The sequence below is a fragment of the Bison bison genome, unplaced genomic scaffold (assembly GCF_000754665.1).
Source record: "Bison bison bison isolate TAMUID 2011002044 unplaced genomic scaffold, Bison_UMD1.0 scf7180017864530, whole genome shotgun sequence".
Lineage (NCBI taxonomy): Eukaryota > Metazoa > Chordata > Mammalia > Artiodactyla > Bovidae > Bison > Bison bison.
The window spans coordinates 6493237-6509432 of NW_011495080.1; the positions used below are offsets into that span (position 1 = coordinate 6493237).

The 16196-nt window shown below is 37.9% G+C and overlaps 1 long non-coding RNA gene across 2 annotated transcripts in view; it reads left to right on the forward strand.

The window, feature by feature from the left end:
- Window positions 1-16196, forward strand: part of LOC104982311 — a 101470-nt gene that overhangs the window by 33098 nt on the left and 52176 nt on the right. For both annotated transcript variants that reach the window (XR_824498.1, XR_824499.1), the window contains one exon: window positions 5337-5439. This is a non-coding gene — a long non-coding RNA (uncharacterized LOC104982311). The remainder of the gene's footprint in view (window positions 1-5336; window positions 5440-16196) is intronic.

Below are 16196 nucleotides of genomic sequence, written 5' to 3' on the forward strand. Positions count from 1 at the left end.
TTGCCTGGAGAATCCCAGGGATGGGGGAGCCTGGTGGCTGCCGTCTATGGGGTCACACAGAGTCGGACACGACTGAAGTGACTTAGCAGCAGCAGCGGCAGTAGCTACTGTACTGGACAGTATAGATTTAGAATATCTAGAATATCGTCACAGAAAGTTGTATTAGACAGACTTTCTAGGTTTTCTGTCTTTTTTATTCATCCAGATAATCTTAAGAGCTTTATGTTTTTACTGTATGTTGTATGCTCTAAGAAACTGCTGGATGAGCCTGTCAGGGATAGTATTAAAGACCCCAGTGTATTATTGTATAGTGATCTGCTAGAGAAATATTTCTCAGATTTGCATACCAGGGCAAATTCTGTTTCTCCTGAGACATATCATTGCATCATGGCTAGTGTGCATTTTACAGTTGATTGGCTCTCTCTTTTTGCTGTATCAGTCAGATAGTATAAGTACAAACTTATGGCCTACATAATTTCATCCTTTTTTTCTCTTGTTGGAACGTTCATATTTGTAAGATATAATTTTGCTATAATGTCTGCTTTTTTATAGGTTATAAATGCTTTGAGAAAAGAATATAAAAATTATAATAAATACTTATTTATTGGATGGATACTTTTATCACTTATTACTTTATTGACTTATTACTGAACCTCAGTATTAAAAAGAAGTGAAGGAACTAGAAACAATTCTTGGCTGATTATGGTTATAGAACGCACACCTGTAATCTGGACTACTTTACAAATGAAGTGACTTCAAGCATACACCTGTCATAAACCTAGTTTAATTCACTTTTCTAAAATGTTTTTATTTTTCAAAATAATGTTTGAGAGCTCTCTTACTAAAATACTTTGTAAAAATTTCAGACTTTTTAGTATTGCTAGGGAGGTTCAACCAAGAACCTATTTGAGTATTCAAACTGGTTAACCGGGTTTAAACAGGATAGAGTGCTGTTTCATTTCTCTGTGGAATCTTCTGTATCTTTTATATAACAGAGAGTTTAATTCTGGGCGTTTGTGCCTTCTCAGTGTATTTTCTCTGTTTTTTGAATTTTATTCTGGGATGTATAAGCATGTCAAACACTATACATGTCTTTTATGTTTTACATTTAGCAACTTTCGTTGCTTCTGCAAACACTTAAAGCAACTTACACATTTCCGGCCAAAAAGGTAAAGTTAATTTATAAAAAAGTAAAACCAATCTCAACTAAAAGAAGTTGAAGGATTAAGTATTCCCATCTGTCAGTGGTGAGAGATTTGGGCAATATCTTTGATTTCACATTTTCTAGTTGCTCAAGTAAGAAAAAGAAACAGAATTATGTCGTTTTCATGTCCTGACAACCGGAAGCATATAAACAGCTGCAGAAACCAAACATTTCCTGGAACTAAAGTTGAGCAGAAATTTATCACGTGAATCTCTGTTTAAAGAACCTTGTGAAAAATATCTTCAACCACAGTTATGTAAAAGACCCAGGAGTGCAGCTCACGTGGACTGGGCTCCCCAGAGCCTGAGGAGGCCGCGGGAACCTGGCCTGGGAGGTGCGTGCACCGTAGGGGTGGGGCGGGGGCTCTGGGAGCCAGGAATCCAGGTCCTCTGCTGTGAAAATGCACTGGGGAAGGGGCTTCGGGCACCGTGGTGGTCAGTAGCACCGTTCAGTTGTTTGTTTCTCTAAATATTCAGTGTTGTCAGTGTGGCTTTTATATTGGTGCTGATTTTATTCTGTTCATCCTCAAGTTCTGTGACAGTACTTTCAGTAGATTTATAGATTAATGTACATTAATGTACATTTATAGATAAGTACATTTATAGATTAATGTGAAGCTTTTAAGCTTTAAAGGATGAAAGTAGCATTTTTCAAGGAATTTCAAGAGCTGGATTTGTCCAACTCAGAAGTCTAGTTCACTAAAGAGTCAAGGACAACCTTGAAATCTTTTTTTTTCCCCCAAGGAGCTTATTATGCTCATTAGTATAAGTTTTCATAACAGAATAATTTAAGAGACAGTTTCCATGTAGAGAAATAAGTAAAGTCCAAATATAACAAACCATTCATCTTTTCTATGAAAAACTTCAGTAGCAAGTAATGTAACAGTGAGAGCTCCAGAGCCACTGTCAAGACAGTGCTCACAGCAGAGCATCAATAACTAAGCATGTACCTCCACGAAGGAGGAAGCGGCTGGGTAGTTTCAGTAGAAGTCGAGGGAATTGGTGTTGAGATTGAGGCCCAGATGTCGTATTTTAAAATGTTCTGCTTAACTTTTAAAGTTAGTAATATTCATATAATATTGGAAGCTAAAATTTCAGTGGGAAATATGCCATCAATGATGAAATTATATTAAGAGTTTGTGTGCAAGTTACTGTGCAAAATTTAATTGTAACTGCATGGTCCATGCTCTCTTAAGAGCCTGCTGTTAAGAACAGTAGAGTCTGAAGATTCAGTTGAATTGCCTACCCATGGTCCTGTTTTCAAACTTTTTAAAAATTCAGTAAATGTTTACTGGAGACCTGTTATGTCCCTGGCATTTTCGTGCCACCAGAGGGTTATAGTATCAATTAAAACAAAAAATATTTCCCCTAAGAACCTGAAATTCTCCAGGGGGAAGAGTAAAAAGAAAAATGGCTTTTACTCTGATGAGAAAGGAAACAGTTGCTGGGTTTTAAGGAGTGGCATGATCTGATTTTGTTTTATCTATATGACTCTGGTCTTTTGTTTTGAGAATAGTATGTGGTGAGGCAAGGAAAGAATCAGCTGGGGGCTTCTTGTAATAATCAGATGGGGATGATAAAGGCTTGGATGGCAGTAGTGGCGGGGGGGATAGGGGGAAAAAGGCAGAATTTAGGTATGTTTTTAAGGAAGAGCCAATGGGATTTACTGATGGATTGGAAATGGGATGTTAAGGAAAGAGAAAAGGCAAAGATGACTTGGAGGGTTGAATTGTCATTTACTAACATGGGGAAGCCTGTAGGAGCATCAGCCTTGAGGAGAACATGAGCAGCTTTGTCATGGGGTGATGTTAAATGTGAAGTGTCTGGTAGACATCTGTGGGAGATGTCAAAGAGGCAGCTGAAAGTACAAGCCTTGAGTTCTTGTAGGTGGTATTTAAAGTGATGAGAGACCCATTGAGATGACCAAGGGGAGGGAGTACGGATAGAAGAGAAATCTGAGAACCGAGGGCCTTGGGTCACTCTAGCATTAAGAGACTGAGACAATGCGAAGTCTAAGTGAAGCAGGAGGCCAGTGAAGCAGGAGGAGGGTCAGTAGTATGGTGTCCTGGAAACCAAGCAAGAAAGTGTCTAAAGAAAGAGAGGATCTTCTCTCTGGGGATAGCAGTGGTATCTGCTCAAAGGTGACTGTGATGAACTTGTTTAAATGGATTAGAGAATTCATTAAAGTACCTGGCTGCTGGGTAGTTCAAGGTGGAAGTCATTGGTGACAACAAGAATAGTTTCAGGGGAGTAATCAGGCTTTTGTCAAGCCTGATTGGAGTGGGCTCAAATAAGAAGAGGAGGAAAGAATTGGAGACAGCAGAAATAGTCAGCCCTTCTGGGTATTCCTGTGAAATTGCATTAGAATAATGGGGAATTAATTCATGGAAACGTGGGGTCAGAAGAAAGGGGTGTGTGTATGTGTCTGTGTGTCTGTCTGTCTCTCTCTCAGGTTGGAAGAAAGTATAGACTGTTTGTGCACTGATGAAAATCATCCTACATAGAGGAGGAAATGGATGGTGTAGTTGGATTTAGGATAATGAATTGTGCTGGTCATAGGTAACAGGTTAGCTGAAATAACTAGATTGTCCTTTGTCCCTGTACCCCTCTCCTTTTCAGTCTTTCATTCATTCATTCATCAAACATTTTCTGAAGGTTAACCAAGTGCCAGGGATCGAGCCGGGTCTGGGTAAAGAACAGTGATTAGGAGGTGAGTCAAACGAACAATCTACAACCTCTGGTGACGTTTTTACCACCCGGTGGAGGTAGACCCCCTAAAAACACAAATATAGATTGCAGTGAATGCCTCAAAGGAAAAGTATGGACTCCTTTTGAGAGAAAAAGAGAGGATGTCTTGGTGTACTCTGGATTGGGTAAGATGAGAAGGCGTCTCAGATAGGAAAGATGGTCCGGCAAGTAAAGATGGATCAAGAAGAAAAGCATTCCAAGCAGAGGGAGCAGAGCGTGTGAAGGCCTGGGGCAGGGCAGAACCTGGTGCTCCCAGGGGCCTGAGAGGCCACCAGAGCTGCCTAAGAGACAGAGAGGAAGCAGATTGTGCTGGGCTTTGGGGGCCTTTTAAGCTTTGAGGTTATATCCTGGTAGCAATGGGAAGCCATTGAAAAGCTTCTAGATGGTAAGTTACAGGTTAAGTTTGCACTGCGAGGGGGGTGGGAATCTACCTGAGCTGCACTGTCATGGTGAATGGATTGGAGGGGGCAAGAGTGGGAAAAAAGAGCTCCAATTTAGGCAGAAAGATAGTATCTATAAAATAGACTGAGATTTTACAACTTTGTTATTAAAAAATAACAACTGAGAATATCTTCTACTTAGCAGAATTTGCCTTAAAGCTTATCAGGTTTTTCAGCACCTGTGAAAAGAACATTTTCTTGTTAAAAATAACATTAATGGAGAAGAGTCAGATGAAGATGTCAGTAATTTCAGCTTACTTAAAACTTTAAAAAAGATTGTGGTAACTTGGTGAAAAATTTCAAATAATAAGCTTTTTTCCAAACATGTTTTCCAGAAAAAATATCAATGACACAATACCAGAGACAGACTCTTTAAGAAAATGGATTGAAGTACATGAATATACACCAAGAATAATTAGTCTACTTATGATATTTTAAGTGTCCATATAATATAAAGAACCTTAAATCTTTTGCTTTAATGGATGTACATTATTTTTTATTTTTTATGAAAAAATAATATCATAAAAACAGTTTATTGATTTAAAAAATTTCAAAAGTTTGCCTTTTCATTTTCACAAGTATCTTAGTTTTAGGATAAATTATGTGATTAGAGATAGGTCTCTAATCTCTCCAGTTGAAGAGTCAGACTGGTGAAAAAACCATCACATTACAGTACAGGATGCATATTTTATTGTTCTAATTTAGGCTTCCTCCCAAAGAGATTTCTTAAAACAGAAGAGCGGTTATAATACCAAGTATTGCTGTGTCAGGTCACCCACAACTCCAGGACCGTGAATTAACTTGTGAGCCCTCACTTTAAAAAAAAAAAAAAGAAGAAAAGAAACAGAAGTTACTCCCTATCTAGACAGGCCACTCCGGAGAGTTCTATCTTGGTTGTAACTTGAGTTTTCTTACTCACACTGGCATTTTATTTATGCTTTTCAGGGTAAAGAGAGTTTGGGACATTTTACCATCTGGAGTTTCTCTGTGCCTTGCTGATGATCTGAGCTCAAACCTGCCAGATAAGAAAACCTCCTGTAACATCTGAGTAAGTAGATGCTGTATCTGCTTTAATTTATTGCCTAAAAAAAGAAAATTTTTTAACATTTAGGTTTTAAATTATCAGGCATTTTAATTGGATTCTTTAAATTTTGTTGTCGAATAATGATGGCAATGATTACAGTTCCAGTAAGTGAATATTTTTAAATACTGGGATTCTGGAAGAAATTAATCCCCTGATAATAAAAAAATTAATGAAAACATTTTCTATATATAATGGTTTAGCTTTTAAGAATCATATTAAGGACCTAACTGTATATATTAAAATTTTAAGAGCTTATTAAATTTTTCCTTAGTGTTTTATTTCAGCTTTTTACTATGAATGCAAAAATATTGGTAAGACAACTGTTATGAATTTCTTAAATGCAACTATATCTGTACAAAAATTGTATTTTAGCAGGAAATGTATTTTGGCTAACTTGAAATAAATGCTTGTTTGTTTCTTGAAAATAGAATTTTAAAAGTTCTTTCTATTTGAAAATAATGTGTTTTTTTCCCCTGATAATATAGATAAGATTACAAAATCTCTCTGGATTTGACTTTGTTTCTTAATTAAAGAGACTAGAAAAGAAGGGCATTCATTCTTTCCAATCAGAATTTCTCTGTGAAATTTAGAGTTGAGCCAGTTTGATATAAACTGTTTTTCAGAATGAAAGCTACTGGTTCTCTTGTTATATTCATTGAATCTGTTTGACAAAGCTAGGAAATTATGAGGTTGTACCAGGACCTTATTTTGGAATGCTCAGGTAAATACAGTGAATAAATGTACAAGATACCTCCCTACTATAACAGGGTTATTTAACTTTGGTCTATATCTGACCTGTCCGATATGGTAGCCAGTGGCCACATGGAGCTGTTGACATTTGAAATGTGGCTGGTCCCAAGTGAGATGTGCTGTGCATAAGATAGGCACCAAAGTTCAAAGACTTGGTGTGAAAAAAAAAAGACTGAAAATATTTTATTAGTAATTTTTGTACGAATCACATGTTTAAATGATAATATTTTGGATATATTGGATGGAACAAAACATTAAAATTAATTTCACTTGTTTTCTTTTACTTATTTTTAATGTAGCTGCTAGACAATTATAACTTACTTGTGGCTTACGTTATATTTCCAATAGATAGAACTGGCCTGTATATAGTCTACATGCTTAGTCATCCATTAATCAGCATTCTTTTAGCTTTGAACCTTCTGGGCTGTGTATGAATCAATTAATACAAATCTGCGTTGTTTTAAGAATATGATTCTTTGATTCATCAAGTATTCGCTGAGTACCTGCTATGTGCCAGACAGTCTTCTAGGTACTGGTGTTACAGTATGAAAAAATAAAACTTCCTGCCTTCATAATGTTAGCATTCCATTAGTGAAACCAGAATGAAAACGTAAAGAAGTAAAATATATAATGTATTTGAAGGTAATAGATGCTTTGGAAGAAATGCAAGGGAAGGGTTCAGTTGTAAACAAGAGTGTTCAGGGAAGGCCTCACTAGATAGGCACTATTTGAATAAAGACCCAAAGAAGGTGAGAGAAAGAGCCCTGTAGATATTTGGGGGAAGAGTGTTCTAGGTAGAGGGAATAGCAGATGCTAAGACCTAGAGGCAGGAGTGTGTCTTGCCTGTTTAAATGGTAGGAGGCGAGATGATCGATTGGAGTGAAGTGAGTGACACAGAGGGAGGGACATGAATGGTGACACACGTGAGCAGCAGTGATTGTGCAGGCACACAGGTAATCCCTAGGGAACCAGTCAGAAAACAAATAAGAGTTACAAAGTTTAAAAACAAAGCAAAGACATCAGAAGCTACACTTCATGGGGGGAGATAGAGTCTACTGCTTAAGTTTAAGCAGCTTACTAAAAGAACCATCAACCCTTAGAAATCTGAGACTGTCAGCTGAAAACCAGATGAATAAAATGCAGTACATTCATGTAACAGAATAATACTATTGGGCAGTAAAAATGAACAAAGAGCTGATACATGCTACAACATGTGTGAACCTTGAAAACATGCTAAGTGAAAGAAGACAGTCACAAAAAGTCACATATTGTATGATGCTGTTTATATGATATTCCAAGAAAACACAAGTCCATTCATAGTAGCATCCAAAAGACCAAAATGCTTTGGAATAAATTTAACAAGAGAACTGTAAGTCCTGCATATTTAAAACTACAGACTTTTGTTGAGAGAAACTGAAGTATCCCTCAATAAGTCGGAATATATACTGTGTTTATAGGTTGGAGGATTCAATATTGGTGATGTGGCAGTCTTCTCCAGATTGATCTGGAGGTTCAACAAAGTCATTGCCAAAGTCTCAGACAGACTTTTTGTAGAAATGTATTTATAGAAGTTGGCAAACAAATTCTAAAATCTATCGGAAATGGAGAAGATCTAGAACAGTCAGTGTAACTTTAAAAAAAGAAGAAAGTTGGAAAAGTTACACTGCCTCTTTTCAAAACTTACCATAAAGCTATAGTAATAAAAACAGTGTAGTATTTACATATGGATGAACATACAGATCAGTGGAACACAATATCCAGAAATAAGATAGGTATGTGGTCAGTTGCTTTTCAGCAAAGGTACTAAGGTAATCGAATAGGGAGAGCATAGTCTCTTCAACAAATACTAACGTTTGGATTTCCTCATGAAGTAAAATGTACCTTGACTTTTACCTTACAACATACACAAAAATCAACTTAAAGTGGATCATAGACCCACATGTAAAGAAGTAAATGTAGCTGCTTTTATACTTCATGCTTTTTATATCCTACTGACTAAGTCTTTGTCTAACTCAAGACACAGAGTTAGTCATTAGGATATAAAAAGCATGAAGTATAAAAGAAAAACGGTAAATTGGATTTCATCACAATAAAAGTTTTGCTCTTCAGAAGACACCACTCTTAAGAAAATGAAAAGTCAAGCCACATACTAGGGAAAAATATGCACAAAACATAAGTCTAATAAAGGATTAGTATGTAGGAAAAGGGGGCTTTCCTGGTAGCTCAACTGGTAAAGAATCCACCCTCATTGCAGGAAACCTCAGTTCAATTCCTGGGTTGGAAAGATTCCCTAGAAAAGGGATAGGCTTACCCACTCCAGTATTCTTGGGCTTCCCTGGTGGCTCAGACAGTAAAGAATCCACCTGCAGTGTGGAGACCTAGGTTCTATCCCTGGGTTGGGAAGATCGCCTGGAGACAGTGGAGCCTGTCCATGGTGTCACAAACAGTCAGATACAACTGAGCAACTAAGCCCAGCACATGTAGGAAAAAAATAAAAAACTCTTAAAATTCAGTCAAAAGACAGCAATCGGATTTAAATATGTACAAAAATTTGAAGAGACATTTCACCAGAAAGATAGATGAATGGCACATAAACATATGAAAAGCATTTCAACATCATTAGTCACGAGGGACATGCAAATTAAAGCCTTAATGAGATATTGCTGCACACCCACTATAAGGACTAAAATTAAAAAAAAAACCTGACAGTCCCTGCATTGGCAAGGATGTAGGTAAGCCAGAATCTTTACATGCTGCTGGTGGTAATATAAAATGATACAACCATGTTCAAAAGCAGTTTGGCAGTTTCTTTTAAAGTTCAGCATACACTTAACATGTGACCAGCAATTCCATTCTTATGGATATGCTGTCAGGAGAAATACTAGCATATGTCCAGACAAAGACTGTACACAGTGTTCCTGGAAGCTTTATTTGTGGTTGCCAAAAAGTAGAAATAATGTAACTGTCCACCAACAGATGAATAGATAAATCTATGCACTGGAATGCAACTCCCTAATGAAAAGAAGTGGACTATTCATATATGCAATGGCATGGGGAATCTCAGGATGAGTACGCTCTATAAAAAAAGCAGATTGCCCCCTCAAAGCACCATTTAATTGAAATTCTAGAAAATAGAAACTAATCTATAGTGACAGCAGATCCATGGTTGCCTGAGGATGGCTTGGGGGAGGAGGGAGAAAAGGAAAGGGAGGGGCACAGAGAAGCCTTAGGGGTGATGTATGTACTCGTTATCTTGATTATGCATAATAGTTTCAGGGGTGTATACATACATCAAAATTCATCAAATTGTATAGTTTAAGTTTGTGTGATTTATTGTGTATCAATAACACCCCAATAAGGTTGTAAAAAAAAATTGTGTCCATTCAAGAATCAAGCATATATTCATAGCAGATTTACAATAGACAATCCAGAAGATACTATAGACAATTCACAAAGAATCCAAATCCCTCATCTGGTGAATGGATAAGCAAAATGTGTGATGGCTGTACAATGGAATATTACTCAGCCACGAAAAAGAACAAACTCCTAATTCATTCTCTAGTATAACATGAATGAACCTCAAAAACATGCCAGTTAGCAGAAGCCAGAAACAAAGGACTATGTGTTGTAATGTGCTATTTATATGAAATTTTTAGAAAAGAAAAAATCAAAGATCAGGTCAGTGGTTGCCTGGGGCCAGAGCGGGAGTAGAGGTTGGCTGTGAACAGGTAGAAGGAACTGTTGGGATGATGGAAGTATTTTTGTTGACAGTCATGCAGTTGTCTATGTATAACTTACTAAAGCTCATCTGATCGTATTGTTAAAATGGATTACTTTCATGGTATATAAATTACACCTTAATAAAGCCATTAAATAATGGATGGCCAGTCAGAGTTTTAAAACCCCATTAAGACAACTGTTCAATAAACAGGGCAGATTGCAGATTTCATTGTACTATGTTGCTTTGGAATACTTGGTGAGACCTGTTGAATTAATTAATTTTTGTGTCAAATGTTTTTTGGATTCTGAAGGTGAAACAAATCATTATTAGTTGCCTTTCCCAGAGTTTAGTAACAGCAGCAGCTGCATTTCGCTTACATGTGAACATTGGTTTAGAATGATTGGTTTTGTGCCGAACAACTGTTAGCACCCTCTGGCTGGAAGAAATGGTAGTTTCTTAGGTTGATACTGTATTCGTGCACAGTAGTTCAGAAGTGTAGGTTAACCTCCACCTCTCAGTTCTTCGTGAAGGAAATGGATGACAGCTTAATACCTCTGTATTTTTTAGATACAGAGAGGCACACCCTTCTAGGCCTTGGGGTGCCCACCCACCTATCCCCAGCCCCACATACATGGAGACAGCAGGAAATCTGGACATAAGACCCTTGAGGATGAGAGGTAAACTGCAACCAAGAGAACCCCCTGGAGCAGGGTCTGGCCACGTCTGCCTATAAATAGGGTCTCTAGGGACATTGAATTTTACATCCTCAGATAAAATTAGAAAATGACCTAATTTTAATGAAAAAGTCAACAACTCTAGAACATCTTGCTTATGATTCAGCCTGTGTGCGTGTGTGCTAAGTCGTTTCAGTTGTGTCTGACTCTTTGCACCCCTGTGGACTGTAGCACACCAGGCTCCTCTATCCATGGGATTCTCCAGGCAGGAATATTCAAACAGAAAAAATTTGTTCTGCAAACAACCAATTATTTGCCTAAAATTCATTCAGCCATTTTCCCAGATAAAATACCAGTTATTTAACCAAATTTTTCTTTTTCTTTTCTCCCCTCAAAGCAAATCCTTTATTCAACAAAGATTTAAGGGACTCTCATATTTGTCATGTACACCAAAGATAAGACATACCTGCAAGGATAAAAGACACATGGAGTTGAGGTTGGAGGCCTGATGATGCACAGTCGGCCTCCAGGGGGAGGAGGCAGGGGCCTCCAGAGAGGCATTGTTCCAGGAAGCTTTGCAGCAGGGAATGTAGACTGCTGAGATTTGGAGGATGAATAGGACTTGACTGTTAGCCAGATTGGGGCGACCATAAAGCTGCGACATGGGGTATAAAGAAGAGAGAATAGCGTCAAGAGATGCAGTGAGTCTGAGTGACGTGACTTTGTGGCGGGCTGAATTTGAAGAATAGGAGAGAAAGCGGCATCAAGGTTGAGTTCACCTTTGGCCATGGCCGTCTCAACAAGTGGGGATACCATTCACTGAGGTGGGAATACGAGACACCTAGGAGGTTTGTTTGTTTTGCTTGTTGGTTTGGGAAACCAAGAAATCACTCCAGAGGTTTTATCAGAGGATTGTAGCTATTTGCATACACTTGACTGAACTTTAAAGATGTCCTTCTTTGACCCGACTGGGTTCTGGGAGAACACACACGGAGCAGTAGGGAGGAGAGTGAAAACTGACGTGGTCTTGGTCTGTGCTTGTGCAGCATCTCGGGCTGCGGTGGGCCTCGTGTTTACAGGCAAAATCACTGATGAGAGCTTCAGGGCAGTTACAGAGTGGAGGTGGTCTCTGACGTGAAAGCCAATCAGGTTTAAGAACTTAGTAATTCCTTTTGATTGCTTTTTCCTACTTCTTGTCTCTGCATTTTTATCACTTATAAAGTACATTCTTTATACTTCTTTGGTATAAAGATTAAAAAGGTAAATTTTAGAAAAGATAGCTCCATCTTATATATGTATTAGCTCATTTAACTTTTAAAATAGCCCTGTAAAGGAGGTACTTTTAATCATATTAATTTACGATAAGGATTGCTAATTACTAATAAAGGTATTTAGAAATCAACAGGTTTAAAATTTTTTGACATGTCATTAACACAAAGCATAAGCTCTTATTCATATCCATTGACATTAGCATGTAAATGAGGATGACAGTTCATTATTTTTTAAATTCTAATTATTTCTGCCTTGTCCTTCTTTTGAAAGAAGTGCACTGGTAACAAATGTGCACATGTGCTCAGTTGCTCAGTCATGTCCAACTCTTTTTGACCGCACAGACTGTAGCCTGCCAGGCTCCTCTGTCCGTGGGATTTCCCAGGCAAGATATTGGAGTGGGTTGCCATTTCCCCCCCCACTAGGGGATCTTCCCAACTCAGGGATCAAACCTGTGTCTCCTGCATCTCTTGCAGTGACAGGCAGATTCTTTACCACTGAGCCACCTGTGAAGCTCCAACGAATAAATACAGAAAGTAATCTTATTTTTATACTTTTTGAAAATATTGAAAAATAGTTTGGAAAATAGCTCCTCTAATTCTTCTGAAAATTTTGCTCACTATTCCTCTATTTTTTAATGATCATGAATATATTACATTAAACCAAAAATATTATGTAAACCATTATTTGAATCTACGTCAAAACAGTACAACTTACAATTAGGTTTTACCCATTGCTTCCAACTTATCTTTCAATAATACGTGGTCAAATCCTGCTTTAAATGTCCTCCTGCTTGGCGTACCTTGATGAAGTAAGTTTCTTGACCTCAGTTAGGCTGTTTTCCTCATCTGTAAAAATGCAGACCATGAGGTATGTGTCCCAGTGCTGTAAAATTCAGAAATAATTTCTTGGGCACGGGTGCCAGTGTAAACAGGCAGTTTCCTTTTGTGCCAGAAGAGGGCGTGCCTGTGTTGCCAGCCTGAGCTGAGGTCACAACTCTTTACAAGATGTGGCTGAAAAGTTAGGGACAAGTGGATTGCTGGGAAAAATGTGAAAGAAAAAGGTTTTTTTATACTGTCAGGAAAGAGATTGTTGAAACATAAAATGATGTAAAGGAAGGGGTTGTGAATAAGATTCCTTTAAGATATGAAAGCTTTTCCTGACATAGATCACTGGAGATTTCTGCTGCCAGTCAGCAACACCCCCCCTCCTTTTTTTTTGCCTGTATCTGAGAATTTTGATTTTGTTTTTCCTCCTTCTTTGCAACTGTCTATAAATCTTTTAATATAGAATCCAAAGTTTAGTTTCTTAGTAGTGATCCTGAATAATTAATGTGATTGAAGATAAATTAGGTCTTCCCTGGTGGCTCAGATGGTAAAGAATCTGCCTGCAATGCAGGAGACCAGAGTTCAGTCCCTGAGTTGGGAAGATTGCCTGGAGAAGAGAAGGGCAACCCACTCCAGTATTCTTGCTTGGAGAATCCCATGGACAGAGGAGCCTGGTGGTGGGCTATAGTCCATGGGGTCACAAAGAATAGGACACGACTGAGTGACTAACACTGAGAACTGTGAAAGATAAATGGGATTGTTTGATCTCAGTGCCTTGGATATGTACAAAATCTGTTTGCCCCAAATTAGGAAAATGAATTTTTCATCCTGCCTCCCTCCATGCACCTTTTTCCTTGAAGTTACTGAATTGTTTGATATTTTTCTGTCACAAAATAGCTCAGAAAGTTGGATAGGGACAAGGAAAATCATTGTTCTGTGAACCAACCCTAGGGATGTGGAACTAATTTTAATGTACTAAATTTTTTAATTGACAAGATCAGAGCTGAACACAGTGACACTGGCAGTATTTCACATGAATATGCTCTTTGATTAAGTCATCCAGGCAACCCTTTTATTTTGCTAATATTTTTATTATAAATACAAAAATCATGTTTTGTTTTATATAACTGTAATTATACTTTTAACATTTTTCATACTGGAAAATGTTCTGAACCTAGAAAGCAAGGTCTATTGGCATCTCCTTTTACTCTGAATCCTACTTTTAGAAGTTTTCTCTGGGGGTTGTTCCTGGTAATAAACAGTGTCTAAGTTCAGAGTCAGACTGCCCAGGTTCAAACTATGGCACCACTGAGTTTGAAATGTAATAAAAGCAAAGTTAGTCTTATACTTTCTTTCTCATTTGAAATTTGATAATTTCTTGAGCAGAAGAAAGAGAGGTGCAGTTACTGTAGAAGTGATGCACTTTATCTGTGCAGCAGCCAATTTCAAATGATCCTTCCTTGTACATCACAAGGAGTTACAAACTTGTAAATACTTTTGAGATTGCTCAATTTCAAAAGAAGAATGTAAAAGGAAAAAAAGAACTCTGTATTTCTATTTTCTTTGCTTCCACTGTGAAATTTAGTCTTGTTTCAAGATGTGGGAGCACCTGTGATAACCTCTTGTCCACATGAAGGTCATTTATCTTCTTTATTTTGGTTAAAAAAAAAAAAAGAGGAAAGGTAGAGAATAGCTGATACATGTTCCTTTAAAGTTACTTTTAAAAATTATGGAATATTTCAGGCATACAGAGAAAGCATAAGGAATGTTATAGAATTAAAGTGTTGGGAGTGCAAATATCTCTTTGACATCCTAATGTCAGTTGTTTTGGATAAATATCCAGATATATAGTTGCTGGATCATATGGTAGTTCTATTTTTGATATTTTAAGGAACCTCTGTACTGTCTTCCATACCAGATGTAGCATTTTACATTCCTACCAACAGTGCACAGGGGTTTCAGTTTCTTCACATCCTTGCCAACACTTGTTTATATGCGCGTGCGTGTGTGTGTGTGTGTGTGTGTGTGTAATAACAGGTATTGTAACAGGTGTGAGGTGACATCTCATTGTGTATTTGCATTTCCCTGATGGTTAGTGATGTTGAGCATCTTTCCATATTTCTGTTGGCCGTGTGTATGTCTCCTTTGGGGAAAAGCCAATTCAAGTCCTTGGCTCATTTTTAATCATTTCCTTATTTATTTATTTATCTGTGTATATATTTATTTATGTTAATTGAGTTGCAGCAGCCATAATATTGATATCATGGATATTAACTCTTTATCAGGTATTTTCCTTTCACTCTGTTAAATTCTTTTCTTTGTTCTGCAAAAGCTTTTTTGTTTAATATACAGATATTTGTCTATTTTTGCTTTTGTTGCAAGCCCAGTGTCATGAAGCTTTTCCCCTGCATTTTCTTCTAGGAGTTTTACAGTTTTGGGTCTTAATGTTTAAGTTTTGAAACCATTTTGAGTCAACTTTTCTCTGTGGCATAAGATAAGGGTCCAGTTTAATTCTTGGCCTGTGGATATCCAGTTTCCTCAGCATTGTTTATTGAAGAGATTGTCTTTTTCTGTTTTGTGTATTCTTGGTGCCCTTATTGAGGACCTTATAGTCATGGATTTATTTCTGTGCTCTCTCTTCTGTTCCAGTCTACATGTCTATCTGTATGCCAGGACCAGTTTGAGAAGAATTAGGTTTCATTTCAGTTCAGTTCAGTTCAGTCGCTCAGTCATGTCTGACTCTTTGCGACCCCATGAACCGCAGCACGCCAGGACTCTGTCCATCACCAACTCCTGGAGTCTACCCAAACCCATGTCCATTGAGTCAGTGATGCCATCCAGCCATCTCACCTTCTGTCGTCCCCTTCTCCTCCTGCCTTCAATCTTTTCCCAACATCAGGGTCTTTTCAAATGAGTCAGCTCTTCGCATCAGGTGGCCAAAGTATTGGAGTTTCAGCTTCAACATCAGACCTTCCAATGAACACCCAGGACTGATCTCCTTTAGGATAGACTAGCTGGATCTCCTTGCAGTCCAAGGGACTCTCAAGAGTCTTCTCCAACACCACAGTTCAAAAGCATCAGTTCTTCAGTGCTCAGCTTTCTTTGTAGTCCCAACTCTCACATCCATACATGACCACTGGAAAAACCATAGTCTTGACTAGACAGACCTTTGTTGGCAAAGTAGTGTCTCTGCTTTTTAATATGCTGTCTAGGTTGGTCATAGCTTTTCTTCCAAGGAGCAAGTGTCTTTTAATTTCATGGCTGCAGTCACCATCTGCAGTGATTTTGTAGCCCCCCAAAATAAAGTCTCTCACTGTTTCCACTGTTTCCCCATCTATTCCCATGAAGTGATGGGACTGGATGCTATGATCTTCGTTTTCTGAATGTTGAGCTTTAAGCCAACTTTTTCACTCTCCTCTTTCACTTTCATCAAGAGGCTTTTTAGTTCTTCTTCACTTTCTGCCATAACGGTGGTGTCAT